Here is a 16727-nt window from a genome sequence, read left to right on the forward strand (position 1 = left end):
TGGAAGTCAGTGAATGATTGCTAATGGAATTTCATTCATATTCATAATGTAATCATCTTGAATTCGTTTAAACGGTAGAGTTTTTCAGAAGGTTATAAAATTTAATCTCAATTTTCTGATTCCTTGTATTTCATATGAAAAACTCTAAAGTGCTTGCGCTACCTTATAAAGAATGTCCACTGAACTAGAAATTAGTTCACTAGAAACATGGAAATTAAGTTATAAATCTCTGAAGACCCCAAAAGAAGTGTTTCAAATTTTAAAAGCTAAAAATAGTGTGATGATGAGATGATGAAATCTTAGTACATATAATAATGCTGTTGAGATGTTATTCATGATGTCACATAGCATCTGTGCTCTTTAGTAGGATTCTCAGGTGCAATTCCAATCTAAGGATCAAGGGCAATTGATTCAATTTTATCTCATAGATATTATTAAGTTATTAACTTAATAACTGTAAAGTTATTATTATACAGGTTTAAGGTGGAGATTTTTGAAAGTTAGAAACAGATGATGGGATGTTGGATTTTTTAAAAATTTCCTTGAAAATATTTATTGCTAATCCATTATAATTTACTGAAACATCCTGCATAAAGCAAAAAGAAAGATTGTATTTTGTATAGCAACTAGTAAAGAACAACAAAGAATTATTAAATGGTGACAAGGCAATGGTTGATATGGCAATGGTTCAAAATGCCAAGAAAGGAAAAATACTATAATTAAAAAATATACAGACATAATACTATTAGGCTAAAAATGAAAATAGCTCACTAAATTCTGAGTACCATAATGTAGTCATGACATGTTAATAGCAGCTAAATACAAAAAAAAAATTTATAAAATTGAGCAATTTCTTTACCCAACCCTTTAACTATTTTTGTCGAAATTAACCTTTTATTGTTATAAAAGTTGTGTATGTGAATTGCAGAAAGTTGGAAAACATAAACAACCAAAAATATGTTATTCAAACACCAACATACCATATTTACTCTACCTAGAATATTACTACTCCTTAAACCTTATTGCCTGTCTGCTTATCTTCAGATTGTTTATGTTTATACACAGACACACACGTATACACGTGCATACATTGATAGAATTTTATTCAAGATACATCGCTCCGGGCGGGCCGCGGTGGCTCAGCGGGCAAAGTGCTTGCCTGCTATGCCGGAGGACCTCGGTTCGATTCCCGGCCCCAGCCCATGTAACAAATACGGAGAAACAGAATACAATAAAACAAGAAAATGTTTAAAGATGTTTCCCTTTCTTCCTTCCTTCCTTCCTTCTATCCTTCCTTCCTTCTCTCTGTCTTTCCTTTAAAAAAAAAAAAAAAAAAAAAAAAAAAAAGATACATCGCTCCATGTGTTGCTGTAACCTCTTGTTTCATTCTGTTAGTAATCTATTGCTTTCATGGAAATAACTTTTAATCTTATCTAATACCTAGTTCATGTTTGAATTTCGCCATCTCCCAAAAATGTCCTACAGAGCTTGTTTGTCCAAACCAGCCTCTGCCTTTCATTGGTTATATCTCTCAAGTCTCTTTTAATCAAACTACTTATTATTATTATTTTTTTTGCTGACCCTGACTTGTCTAAGAAAAAAAAACGGAGCCAGTTTTCCTACAGTTTCTTGCATCTTCTGGATTTGCCTGGTGGTGACATTTCGCTTGTTTCTCTTTGTCTTAAGTTTCTAGTGTACTGGAATTTAAATCTAATGTCTTGATGGAGACAAGTTAATAGCTTCTGACTAGAAAGACACCATAAAGTGTCCGCACACTAGGAAACCTAAAATGTGGCTGATTTACACTTATTTTTGTTTAAATTGTTCACTGGGTGATAGTCTGATATTTCCATTGTTTTTATATTGTTTCATTTAGTGGCGAAACAAGTAATCATTGTGATTCTACTTTGAAACAATAGGAATATCTGATTTCCCATCAAACATATACATAATGGTTTTAACATTAATTGATAATCCTTATCTGGGTTAATACTTTGGGTAGATTTTGTAGAACAATGATTTTCTAATTCTTTCATCTACATTTTTAGTTGGTATTCTTCTGAAAATGAGGTTTTTCTCTCTTCATTTCTAGTTACCTTGAAAAGGTCAGATGTACCCTCAATTCTTTTTTTTGATTTACAAATTTGCTAATACAAAGTAGCTGCTTTATTAGTAGATTATATATAATTTATTATCCAAACTAGGACTTTTTTTGGGTAAGAGTGGGCGCTGTTAATAATTAAGTTGAGGCTTTCCTGGGAAAACAAAGAAGAATGCTCTACTGTGTTAGCTCAGAAGATAACATGTATGTGTTTTCTTGGCATGGTTTATTAATTTTTTTGTAGTAAAGTATGTTGAAAGAAAGTTTTTAGCTCAATGGATTTTCACAATGTCAACACACCTGCATAATCAGCATCCATATCAAGAAATGGATTGCCAGCCTCCCAGTAGTTCCCTCCCCACCATTCCAATCATTAGCCCCATCATCCATAGGGAACTACTATCCTCACAATCAATACATTGATTGGTTTTGTCTGCTTTTGAACTACTTTATATATGACGCTTTGCATCTGGCTTCTTTTACTTGACTTTATGTTGTGAGAGTCAATATTCATCCATGCTATTAGTAGTTTAATTTATCAGTTCTCATTGTATGATATTAATGAATGAATATGCAATTATTTTATCCATTTAAATGGCAAAGACGTTTGGGTTCCTTACTGTTTTTACCTATTACAAATAATGCTACTATAAATATTCTTGTCCACGAATTTTGGGAAATACATTCATTCCTTTCCCTTGGGAATTAAAGCCAGGAGTGGAATTGCTGCATCATAGGCATGTGTATGTTTAACTTTAGTAGATATTTCCCAATAGTTTTCTGAAGCGTTTGAACCAATTTATACTTCCACAGCAGTATATGAGAGTTTTAGTTGCTCCACATACTTACCAACACCTGGTTTTGTCTTTTCCACTTTTACTGTGCTAATGAGTGTGTAGTAGTATCTATTATAATTTTTAGCTTGCATCTCTTTCTAATAACTAATGAAGTTGTAGACATTTTTATAGGTTAGTTAGCCATATATTTATCTCATTTAGTGAATTGTATGTTCAATTTCCTTGCCAGATTTTCGATTAGACTATCTGTCTTGTTCTTATTGATTTGCAGCATTCTTCGTACATTAATAATATAAATCTTTTATCAGACATTTGTATTATAAATATCTTCTCCCAACCTCTGGGTTGCATTTTCATTCTATTAATGGTGTCTTTCGATGGAAGCAAGTTCTTACTTTTTAATGTAGTCTAATCCATCAATTTTTTCTTTATAAGTGAAAATGTTTGTATCCTGATTGAGAAATTTCTGCTTGCCCAAAATCGTAATGATTTTTTTGCATTTTCTTTTAAAATAACTACTGTAAATGATCTCTTACTTTTTCCCTTAATAGAATTTCATTGCAGTATAACATACATGCAGAAAAGCCCCGAAATCATAAGTGTGTACTTTGATAAATGTTCACAAAGTGACACATTTTATAATCACTATCCAAAGCAAGAAATAACACTTTATCAGAACTCCAGAAGTTAATTTTAGTACACATCCTGGATGGTCCTCGGGCAGCTATGCAAGCCCCGGATAACTGGTTCAAGTTTGTGAATTACTTTTAGAACAATCTCTGGGTTAAGAGGATTTCATAAAAGAGGATTGAAAAGTGTCACTGCATAGCCTTCCCGCTATATCTTTCATCCTATAATTTTCTTGTTTAAAGTACTGTGAACTTTAAATTTTTCAGTGTTCAAATGTAATGGCCAAATACAGTTCACAAACAAATGCATTTTCAGCACACACACACAAACACAAACAATATTTATGTGGATTAAATTCAAGGAGAGTAATTTGGGTACAATTTTGAAAAGTATTTCTTTGGCCTCTGGAATTTCATCTTTTCTGTTTAGAGTTGTTTCAGTGTGTTTTGAGTGTTGTAAAAACCCCATCTAATTTGAAAGCATGAACAATGGTTTCTGTCTAAATACTGTAGGACTCTGAACACTTCACTTTGGCTATCAAGTTTGCTGCTGACTTTAAACAGGAAAATTTATATTTGTGAGTAAACCTATTATAAGAATAAAACAAATGAGTTCCATAGCCAGCATTTAATTTGCAGCTAAGTGGATCATACAACCTCTTACACATACTGTCAATTAGTGGATTTACAAACTTCTCATAAGAATGACACTTTGTTTCACAGAAAACAAAGTATTCCTAATACTTTCTAAATTTTAAATAATTTTATTTTTTAAGGATCTCACAACTTTCTAAAGCAATCCATGAATCAGGCAGCATCCTATTCAGAAAGTAAAAGGAAGCCAAAGAGAGAAGAAGAAGTGAAAGGGGAAGCTCATATAAGGTGAAAAGCAAGGAAGGAAATGTTCTGGTTGGCTGACATTAGGTTTCCATTTATCATGAGGGTCTTACAAAGTGGGGAGCAGATGTACATCAATGAGTTCTGGAAGCTTGTCCATTCTGACAGCATACTCTGGACCCGGAATGGTTTCATCACCAGGTGTTGTTTATCACCAACTGTATAGGGCGTTTTCCATTTTCTCAGAAAATCCCCACAAGTCAATTGCTTTTGTCATCTAGAAAAGCCTTTCTGGGTAAGGGATCTTCTCCTAGCAAGGCCCAATGCAGGTGTCCATTTTATTTTACTTAACAGTGCCCCCAATTTGGGGGCAAAAGATTGATTCAATGATTTCATTCAAAACTTGACCAAAACAGTTTAGTCACTACCATTGGTTTCTTTTCTTGTCAAGCAGTCAAGTAGGCTTATTTATGGTTTGTTTGTTCCATTTTTCCATTTTATTGTTTGCATTTGTTTCCTTTCTTGATCACAATGAGGAAGTTTGTTGGGTGGCTAGTTGATTACATTTAAGACCCTCTGAGTAGGGTTACTTCTTCAGTTGACTGGATTACAGTTATGGCCCTCTAAATAGGATGTTTATTATTTTTATTTTTTGTCTTGGTCCACTAGAGACAGTCCCATTTCTAATTTTCCTTTTGTTAGCTATCTAAGATTTGTTTTTAACTTGTCAATTACTCAAACCAATAAATTTTTATAAGATAATTAACTTTTTACAGTATTTTTTCAGTTCCTCAAAATAAAAAATTAAAACATAAACAATAGAAACAAATAAAGAAGAGTTTGAGGATATTCCAGAAATATTTTATGATGCAAAATATGGTCAGAAATTAAAAAGCAAGAAAATATTATCTCGAAAATTGCCTTCAGGATTTGCTCTGTTTTTGGAATGGTTTTCCATAGTGACCCCTACTGGTTCAATTATTCCCATCACTTACTTTCATTTACTCTTTTTTCTCTTCATTTAAATTTAACCCTCACTTTAGATGGAACTAATTATAGAAATAAGGAATCTAAGTACCACAGAGTAGTTAACTAATTCTTCCCATAGAACTAGAAATTCACACACACATGCATACAAATACATTTATTCATGTATTAATATATATGCAATACATTTATGAATATATATATATAAAATAGACAATGTAGGTATTTTTTTCCAAAATATTTAATGCAATTTTATTGAGATATCAAAATATCTTTAAAACTTAAATAAAATCATTTTCGACATTAGGAAGGAGTCAATTATATAACGATTGAAAGTTGAAAGTATATAATAATAATAATGATTTCATCCTAGAATGAAATATTTTAGGTCATCTAGTTTAACTCCCTCATTTATTAACTGTCCCTACTGTTTTATGATTTTGGATAATACCATGATAAAAATAATGCAGAGGTTTAAAGGAAATAATGGTGTTAGACACTTCTCAATTTATTAATATTCTAGGAACCATGATTTGCATAATCTATGTTCAAGTCTATATGAATTTATACAATATCCAAATTAATTCATTCAAAACCATCTATGCCATTCTTCTGTGGGCTAGATACCACAAATTTTAGGTTTAATAGAAAAACCTAGAAGCATCTTTGACTATCTTTTCACCTTCACCTCCATAGCCAACTGTACTTTAAATACTATAGATTCTAATTCCTTAAAAACCCTTAAGTCATCTTCATCCTTGTCCAAATTGTTATCTTCTCTTTCCTAGATGATTCCAATAGCCTCCCAAGTGTTCTTTCTCAACTCTTTTCCTTCCTCCAATCCACTCTTCACACTGCAGCCAGATGGAGCTTTTAAAAACACATATTGAATCATGTCACTTCCATGTTTAAAATGTCTTCCTAGTGTTCTTAGAATAAAGTAGAAAAAGTTCCAACATGCTTTTTAAGGTGGGCCATGACTTGGCTCCTGGGTACGTCTCCTACATCACCTTTCACCACACTTTCCCTTGCATGCCCACTCTCCAACAGACTTCTCTTCTTTCACTGTCCCTGGTGGGGGGTGGAGGGGGTAGTTAGTTAGGTACTGGCATACCCTAAACACCCAAGGACTCTTGTTTTATTACACCCATCACGTTTCACTTCTGAGTGTGGTTGCTGGTTTCATTTTACAATTTCCTAGAAGACTTTAAGCAAAAACATTTTTCTTTCTATGCTGTTGTGTGCCCAGTGTTTTGCACACTGTCTGTTGCATGGTAGGTCCTCAGGAAATATTTTAAAGTAAATGAGTGAAAGAATAGTAGTAATACCTTGGGTTAGAAGAGCTAAACATCTATTGCATGCAATTGATTTGTGCATTGGATTATTCCTTCCTTTATTTGTGCACACATTTATGCAATTTTATTGAAAAGACCATATCTGAGTTTTAAAACAACCTATGGTATAGGGCAACACAGACATTAAAAAAATTAGAGCACAAAAAAATTGCTACAATGTGGTTATATAGAAAATGTCACAAAAAAGGCAATCTCTCGATCAACATGATGAAGTCAGGGAAGGTTTCATAGAGAAGGTAGCTTTTCAGCTAAGAAAAGAAAAATTATACACATAGTTTTAGTTCACTAAGCTGCTGAGAACAATATGCAAGAATGACTTGGCTTTTTTTCCCCCCTCTCTCTCTGTTGTTTTTTTTTTTTTTGCATGGGCAGGCATCAGGAATTGAACCCGGCTCTCCTGCATGGCAGGTGAGAACTCTGCCACTGCGCCACCATTGCTCACCTGAGTTGGCTTTTAACAATAGAAATTTATTATCTTACAAAGCTTACAGTTTTGAGGCTGTAAAAATATCCAAATCAAGGCTTCATCAAGACCATGATGCTTTCTTCCTGAAGACTGGCTGCCAATGATCATGGACTCATCTGTCCCATGGCAAGGCACACGATAGTGTCTACTGGTCTCTCCCTTCTCTTCCAGGTTTCATTGTTTGCAACTTCTTGCTTCAATGACTTCCTCTCTCTTTGTCTGAATTTCCTTCTTTCATAAAGGACTCCTGCGATGGTTGAGTTCTGGTGTCAACTTGGCCAAGTAATGATGCCCGGTTGTCTGGTCAGGCAAGCACTCACCTGACCACTGCTGCAAGGATATTTCATGGCTGGTTGTAACTGGAAGGCTAGTGTATTAAGTCATTAGTCAGTTGATTGCATCTGTGGCTGATCACAGCTGCGACCAACTAAGGTGTGTCTCCCACAAGGAGATAATCCAATCAGTTGAAGGTTTTGGGGGAAGATGAGTGATCCTTTCACTGCTTCTTCAGCCAAGGAGCCTCTCCTGTGGAGTTTGTCGAGATCCTTCATCGGAGTCGAAAGCTTCACTGCTTACCCTGTGGATTCTGGACTCTTCTATTTTCACAGCTGTAGGAGACACCTTTATGAATCTCATATTTACAGATCTCTCCTATTGGTTCTATTTCTCTAGGGAACCCTGAGTAACACAACTCCAGTAAGAGGACTAAGACCCACTCTGAAGAAGGTGGCTCATACCTTAACTTAAGTAACCTCACTGGAAGATCCTACTTACAATAGGTGCACACTCACAGGAATGGATTAGCTTTGAGAACAAACATGATTTTCTGGGGTACATATAGTTCCGAAACACCACAGGCATGTTCTAAGCAAACAAACTAGGGGAAAGAATTCTTGCAAAGAGAACAATATGCACTAATAAATATAACCAAGAGAAGGCAACTAATGTTCTAGAAATTATAAGCAGTTCCATGTCTGTAGCATAATTGTGAGATCAGGGCTTTCGATATTCAATAATGACTTTACAATGAAAATACCGAATATTCAATGTTCAATAATTACTATGCAATGAAAATACCATAAGATAGCATTTTTCCTCTTTCTAAGCTAAGAAAATTGAGATGAATATGTTCGGAGTCAAAAGCTATAAAGCCCTAAATGCCATTGTTGAACTACAACCCAAGTTCTTAAGATGCTAGATTTGTTCTGCCAGGTACCATAATGCTCTCCTTAGTCAGCCTCTTTCAGGGAATGAAGTACAGAGAGCATCATCTATGTAACAAAATCCAATTAAACCAGGGTTCAGCATCATAGAGATAATTCTTTTTTCCAAGTTAATCTCTCTACTGTACCCTCTCCTTTACACTTTAATCTTCTTGCAAATCAATTATTTTACCTTATCTGTTTCCTTTATTTATTTCAATATTCTCATGCTGGAGAGAATAGTTCCAATTTCATTTTAAGAGGATAAATTGGGAATTAGGTAGAAAATTCATTCCTGAGACAAATTCTACAACTTTGTGCTCAGGAATAATTGTTCTCAGGTGGATAATGTTGGCCCTTGATATGTAGTAATCAATTGAAAAACAATACAATGAACTATACAATATTGGTCAGACTCTCTTTTCATTAAGAAAACAAATAAGCAAAAAGCCCATTATCCCAGAACCTAGAGATTCTCTGTTAATATTGTTAGAGAAAATATACGTACATAGGTGTTTAAAAAATAGCAGTACAGAAATGTAGATATTGAAAAAGATTTCTCTTTCAAACCCAAATGCTGTGCCCCACTATCCCTCTCTTAAAAGTTAAACCATCACCAATTTCTTATATCTTTTCAAGGAAAAAGTTTTCAATTTATCGTACATGAATACACTTTTAAAATGTACACATCACAAAGTTACTCTATAACTCTCCTTTAAAAGTAAAATTAAAATTTATTGGCATTTTTTTCAAATCACCTCTTTTTAATGCTTGCATAGTTAATTATACATATGTGCCATTATTTATCTAATCTGTCACCATCTGTTGAAAAACATTTTCATTGTTGCCAGTTTTTGCTTTAATGAGCAAGGTTGCAATAAACATTTTGTTATGAACATCTTTGCCATTTTATAGGTGTGTAACTATAGAATTAATTTCAAACTGTGTCTACAAGTAGAAATGATGAATCTGTGTGCATATGTATCGAGAGAGAGAGAGAGAGAGAGAGAGAGAGAGAGAGAGAGAATGCTAAAGTGGCTTCCCAAAAAGGTTGTACTATTTAATCAACACTTTCACTTGTGGTGTATAAAAGTGTTTGTTTCCCCACAACAATCTTTAACATTGTTGTCAGTCTGTTGCTATCTCACATTGTTTCAATTTCATTTATTTAGTTAAAGTGAGCATAATTGAACATCTTTTCACATGTTCATTGATTGTTGGAACGTTCATTTCTTCAGATGAAAATCGTCAGTTTTTCTTTTTAGTTGTATGCCGTTTTGTATTCCCAATTTCAAAGCACAAATCAATGAGTTTCTCAAATATAAGGCTTCCTTTGCAAAAATTAGGTTCTTTCGACAAAGCTGATATGTAAATTTTTGCTGATAATATTTGGGATAAGTGAAATTAGGGTTGAAAAGGAAAATGGAAGTAAAAGTGATGACTGAGCAGAAGTAGAAGCTTTTGTGATAAAGCCTTGGTACAGATATAAGGAGATGAAACAAAGCAGACCTGGGCTCTTTAACTGTCATCTGATGTCTACTGGGGGAGAGCTGAGGAGTGTTAGGGAGGACACAGGCATCTGTTAAGCAGCCGTCACCCAGACCTGACACCCATTTCCTTTTCTGGGGAAGTCACCAACACACTGTAAGTGGCCATCCATCCCCACCTCCTTTTTTATTGTATGCCATTCTATCATCTAGGGGAGATGTTGAGTTGAATAAAAAGCCACCACCCCCACCCCCCACCCCACCCAAGACCTTAAACCCAAAACCAGGAATAAGCAGCCCTAGGTGGCAGTGTACCGTGACCCCCTTCTGAGGCAGATAAAAACCATATTCAGACAGTTACAGATTTGTCTCTCTTCTCTGATGTGAAGTGGAGTGTGCCAGCCTGCCATCTATTCACTGACCATCTACCCACTGGCAGTTTTGGCCACCAGGGAGACAAGCCGTGATGAGATTTTCCCCTGCTCTTTTGGACTCCATGTTGTGCCTTCTGGGCTTTTTATAGTTTGCAAGTAATAAAGATATCATTTACTGAAAGTTTCTGCTATGCCCAGAAACTGTCTGTGTTTCCATGACTCATTGTTGTAGCAACCCACATCACAAGGAGAGTTGTTGAAATTATCAAACTCTTCTACTGTCTTCTAAGTCATTTTATGCAAAGCTCAACCTACTTAGCCCAGAGAATTGAGGAAAGGGGTTGGGAAGTGCCTTTGGTTGCAAATGGAAGTTTTCTTCTTACTAAAATAAAATAAATATTATACAGTGTCTTTCTTTTTTAAGGCTATTGTTATGCAATGTCTTTCTTTATTAAGACTATTGATTAGGAAGTACTGCTTAGAGTAGGAAATCCGAAGGGGCTCTATTTTATAGAAAGAGGGAAAGGCTTCAGGTATAGTAAATAAAAAGAAAAAAGCTAATTTAGTTAAAACAGCAGAATGTGAAGCAGTCAACAAAATTGGTAGAAAAATGAAGGTGGGGAAAAAAAAAGAAATTGCATTATTGGGAGATAAAAATGAGGGAACTAAGAGCAAAGAGGAGGCTTTATCACATGGATTTTATACTACAGTAATGGCTGTTCCTATGCCTAGTCTTGTGGCCTTTGCAACAGAAGTCCCTTCTTATGCGAAGGAATTCTAATGAAAAAATTTACACATGCATAAAATAAGCTCTCTTCTAAAGCCTTGGACAATTAGTTTTGATCCCAAAAATGTATACTTCACAGTTACACAGACTCAACTTTCTTAATGATCACTTATTATTCTTGCACATGCCCCTTGGGTGGCTTTGGCTGGCCTTCACTTTTGGCAGCTTATCAAAATTCTTCTTAACCATATACTATACCTAAAAAAAAAAATCCTTACATTTATAAAGATATTTTAACACCTCTGTATTTGGCAAAGTTAAGAGATTAAATCCAATTCTCCTAAGACGGCATTGATGTCTTTATTGGCCACATCACAGATGGCAAGTTTTCCACTGGATACTGGGTGAGCAAGCAATTATTCATTGATCATTCCCAATAAATCCCTGCACTTTCTTATTCTGTGTCTGTCAACACTTCTCAAGAGAAGACAATAGGTGCAGCTTGCTTAAGACTTCAAAACTATAAATTTACCCAAATTTAGATGAATAAGGGAAAGAATAATCTGAATTAACATGACTTCATTTTTTATAGTCATTCTTCATATTTGATGAAGGGAAAAAACTGACTGTTTATTAAATATAAAGAGAAACATTATTAAATTCTAGAGAAAGAGAAATTATCTTAGTTTTGCTTATTGCATCCCATAAACAGATTTTTTCAAAGAGGAAATCCTCCTCCAACTAACATGATAATGAAATTAAAACAATCTGATTTAATTGATAATTTCAGTACTTCTGAGCAATACAATTTTCATATTATTATTATAAAAACCTGGTATCTTAATTAATTTGTATTATTTGCTCATGAGTCAGATAGTAGATATTGGTTGGTGTAATTTTAGAAGGGAAAACATAATTATTATCAGTTATACAGATATAAATTACATTTTGTTTAGCACCAAACCATTGCATTTTGAAAGGGATAGTATTTTTATTTCATTTTTCCAGAACTACAGTTTGTAAAGTAACATATAAATAATAGTATTTTGTCATGATCTAATATTCAATAGGAAAAATACTCCTGTATTGTGTTATTTTGTACAAAATCACAAAGCAAATTTATTTTAAAAGTATAAGATTCCTCTGGAATGTGTATTCTATTTCCTTTTTTAGTTCTGATTTTTTAAAAATACATCATTCTCTATTGAGACTGGGATCTTAGAGCTAACACATTTTCATTGTCTCATTTTCTCTTACACAATTCTGAAGCATTTCACATTTGCCTCAAATATAATATTCTGGATGAGTTTCATTTCATTGTCCACATGAATGCTATTCAGTCCTTATCCCAGCTCTATTTCATTTCTGTGAAAGATATTGAATTTTAACATTATCTTTTATAAAAGTTGTGGCCCCTAACACAAATGCAATAAATTTGGAACTACAAAACTGAAAATTAGAGAAAGATGTGGTTATGTAAAAAAGAAATAGGTTAGACCTTCAGGGTCAGTGCTGTAGATATTACATACACACATGGATATCATATGCACAAGTTAGCCTGCCTTTGCAGCCAACTCACCCTAAAGAAGGGGGAGCTTATTTCAAATGTTCTGAACTCTCCTGCTGGCTGGCATCTCACCTGAGACTAAGTTTCATTGTGAACATTATGAGTTAAAGTACCAGATTCCTCTCTGAAAATTTGAACCTCATTACTATACCATTCTTCTGGAGCCTCTCATGAATCTGATATCAGTATCCCCAGCTTCTTGGTTTCATTTAGCCATTAAATCCAATCTGGTTAATGAGCTAGAATCATAGACAGGCTTTCATGCCCTCTGCTGGATGTTGAAAGGAAGAGCTACATACTTTAGTGGTAAGAAAACCCTCATTTAAAAATGAATGTTCCTTAATATGAGAAGAAAAAAATCCCAGTTCTATTAGAATTTAAATCTGAGATGCCCAAGTTTAAACAGAATCTAAAAGATTTATCAAAGAACTAAGATGCAAGCAAAGATTATCAGAGATGAGATCACAGAAGAGGAACCCAAGTTTATCTTACTAAATTTCTTTTTTCTATGCCATGATAATTATATAATTCATATTATTATTACTATTATTATTGTTGCAATTGCTGTAATTTTCAGTGGACTAAAAAAAGCAGCTGCTACAGAACTTTGACGTTTCTGGAGGTCAGAGAAATCTCCCTCAACCAACTATTATTCAAAAGAAAACTTGGTAGAAATTTGAGAATCATTAAAAATAGCCAAGTTTACTATAGAAATATCTCTAGAAACTTACACAACACTTACCACATAATAGTCATAGAGCAAATATTTTTATCCATTAAATGAAAATGGATCTTTTGCTATTTGATAAGACACCTTGTCAGAAAATGTTTTATGAAGATATACTCTTTTACTATCAGCCCTACTCACCCATCTACCTCACATCCCCACACTCCCTGCCTTGCCTCCAAAATAAACCAACTAACCATAAGCCAAGCATATACTTTAATTGGGCTTGCACTGGCAAATAAACACAAGGAACTTAAAATAAATTCCAGTCTCTTCAACCCTGACTTTCAGTAATGTCTTCAGCAAAATCCAGCTGCTAAATCATTAGCCCTGTTTCTAGATCCGCTGCATGGGGAAGTATGTCAGAGCTATCAGAGCTTACCCTTTTGTAGATGTTAATTATAAGCACTACCTGCTCTGTAAGTGGAATGGATTTTAATCTACTTAGCTCGTGGGTATGAACAAAAACTCTCTTAAAGTTACTTATTTGAGATAAACATAATTATTGCCCACATTCTCTGATCTTTATTTTCATAGCCACATTAGAAGTTAGAAGATAATAGTGGAAGAACACCTGGAATAGAATGGAAGGATCAAAATACCTGATTTCTATTTTGCCTCTGATGCTCATTAGCTATGCAACTTGGGCATGTCAACTAACCATTGAGAGCCCATACTTTCTCATCTATTTACTGAATAATATACGTTGGTGCTTATTTTTTCTTTTGCAATTATTTTTAAAACAGAAGCTCGCTGACATTTTCAATTATGAAAAGAATAAGCACACATTCTAGAACAACTGGAAAATCCAGAAATACAGCTAAAAATAAAATCACCTTTAACACCCTCACTAAAAGACATTTATAGTTAGCATTTTGTATATTCTTATAATGTGATTTCATTTGTTTGCTTTTAACTACAAGATAAAACTTTGCCAAATCATGTGTCTGTCTAACATTTTATTTATCCTTAACATAATAGGTGCTCTACTTTTCAAAGTCAAGTAGTACTAGAGGCTCATGATTAAAAAAAAAAATTCCACACAGCAATAACTCCAAGCCTCATTTTGAGTGGTATGACAGTCACCTACCCAAAAGATTTCTGAAGACAAGAGGCTAAATCAGAGACAGCCACAGTTTTATTTCTTTCTCATGAGACAGGGAACCCACCAGATAAGCCGAAGCAGGCTAGTGTGCCGGATTTGCATAGTAGCAAAGATTATATAGGCCCCTTGACGCAATTGACTCCTCCCCCGCTGACCGGTCCCCCATTGGCTGGGAGTGGTGGGTTTACAGTCTTGAGCGCGAAAGCTAATCCAATTAGAAAGAGACACAACCCTCCCTTGGGAAGGTCCAGGGTTGCAGTTACAGTTCTCTTCTGGACGTGGATTGGGACAGCGGACCAGCCTAGAGGAATGTGAATCTTAGCGTGTGTTTATCAGGTCTTAAACAAGGAACCAGGATGTGGGAGGTTAGGCAAGCAGATCTGAGCCATTTTGTTTCCTGAAAAGAGACCATTTTCCCTTAATTTCTTGAGGCAAAAACTTTCAAATCTTTTCTTTATTCCAGAAATGTATTCCCTAATTTCTAAATGATGTACTTTATGAATATTTCTTGATTTTTCTTTTAATTTTAGATATTATTCATTGATTCCTCACAATCTGAGATCATGATTTAGCTTTCTTATATTGTGCCACCTTCCCTCACCTACATTTGCCCTCTTCCTGGCTTGTCAGTATAGATAATGCACATTAAAAAATATATGTATTATTTACATTATTCATAGCTGAACCAGTTTGGTTTTTTTGTCAAAAAAATTCACAAATTTAATAACTGCCTGTTTTATTTAGTTACTTAGTTTTCCATTTATCCATTGTTAATGGATCAATACATTTTCATTGTATTTTTTCTTGCTGTCCCTCTTTTCCTCTTAGAGCTATTTGCTCTCACTGAACTGGCTGTTCTCTGGGCTGCCTCAACTTTCTTGTAGATTAACTTCACCATCATTTTCAGAATAATCGTAACCTCTTCCACGTTGAATTCCATTTCTCCTGCAGTTCATGTCTTCTCTTTTGTCTTATGCCTTAATTTGTTGCCAAATATCCTTCAGTGTCTTTCTGTGAAAGTAGGCTCTGAAGGACAAATGTTTGAGAATTTGAATGCGAGTAATAGTTTAATTGAGTTTAGATTTCTAGATTTATAGTTTCTTCAGATTTTTGGTGTTGTTGAGAAGCCCAAGGTCATTTTGATTTTCGCGTCATTCATACCTTGAAGACTTAAACCTCTTTTTTGTCTCTCTCTGTGTATGGAAAAATTTCCCTATTTTATATTACGAGACTTCTGTTGAAATATTTTATTTCTGCTGTACAATTTAATTTTCCAGGAGCTCTTTTCTCTGAATGTCCTTTTTTAGAGCATCCTCTTATCTGTGTTTTTATCTATCTCTCTGTAAAACTGTTTATAGCTTTCTCTATTCTCTCCTACTCTCTCCACTGCCTCCGTTCTCTCAAGGCCTCTTTTATGTATTTATTTTGGTGTCTGGCTTTAATGGTGGAGTTTTTATTCGCTTTTGTAGAGTAATCCTTGGATGATCATAATACATGCATTAAACATCTGCTCGGAAGCTCCGTGTGTACAGGAGTGACTTGTCCCTCCTCCATCCCACCCACTGTGGGTTGCCCTGTAAGATAATTAAGTGGAGATCTAATTTTTTAGGGGTCCCTAAACCCCAATTTGAGGTCTTTTCTCCTGTGCTGATCTGATTCTCCTAAAATAAATCTTCCAATTTCCTACCTGAGAGTTGGCATGTGGGCAGTTCATTAGCTCACATTTCAACCTTCTGGGTCCCAAGAGATTCCTGCACATTATTTAGGATGCAGACTTTGAGGCTATCCCCTTGTTTGCAGGAAGGCACTGCACTCTCCCTGTCTGCTCCGACTGGTGACCTGAGTCCAGGGCCTGTCTGCCTCCCCGCTGTGCTTTAATCCTCACCAGAAAGAGACATTTCCCTTTCTGCTTGAACAGGAAGAGGAAATCTGATGGTTCAACTACAATGTGTACAAACTTCAACCAATTCTCTCTCTCTCGCTCTTTTTTTTCCTCCACTTTTACCTTTATATTTAGAATTAGCTAATGCCTCTAATTCTTGGGCCTTTCTGTATTTTTGCAGTAAGAGTTTGATTACTCTGTTACTTTCCTGAAAACACCTAGTAAAATGGAGATACTTGAAGCAACACCAAAATTCTGAAGAAATTATGGCTTATCCAGGTACTTGCCATATACCAAAATCATTTTGCTAGGTCTGCTACCATCTTCTTACCACTCTCTTTGGTCTTATGTACTGACAATATCATTTTTCCTGTATTGAAATCTTAGTGGGTTTCAGAAGGGAATGGATATGTTTAATCTACCATGTAAAACCTGAAGTTAATGATAGCCATGTCACCAAATTGTCATGAGGATAAAATCTGAT

Source organism: Tamandua tetradactyla, chromosome 10 (assembly GCF_023851605.1).
Source record: "Tamandua tetradactyla isolate mTamTet1 chromosome 10, mTamTet1.pri, whole genome shotgun sequence".
NCBI lineage: Eukaryota > Metazoa > Chordata > Mammalia > Pilosa > Myrmecophagidae > Tamandua > Tamandua tetradactyla.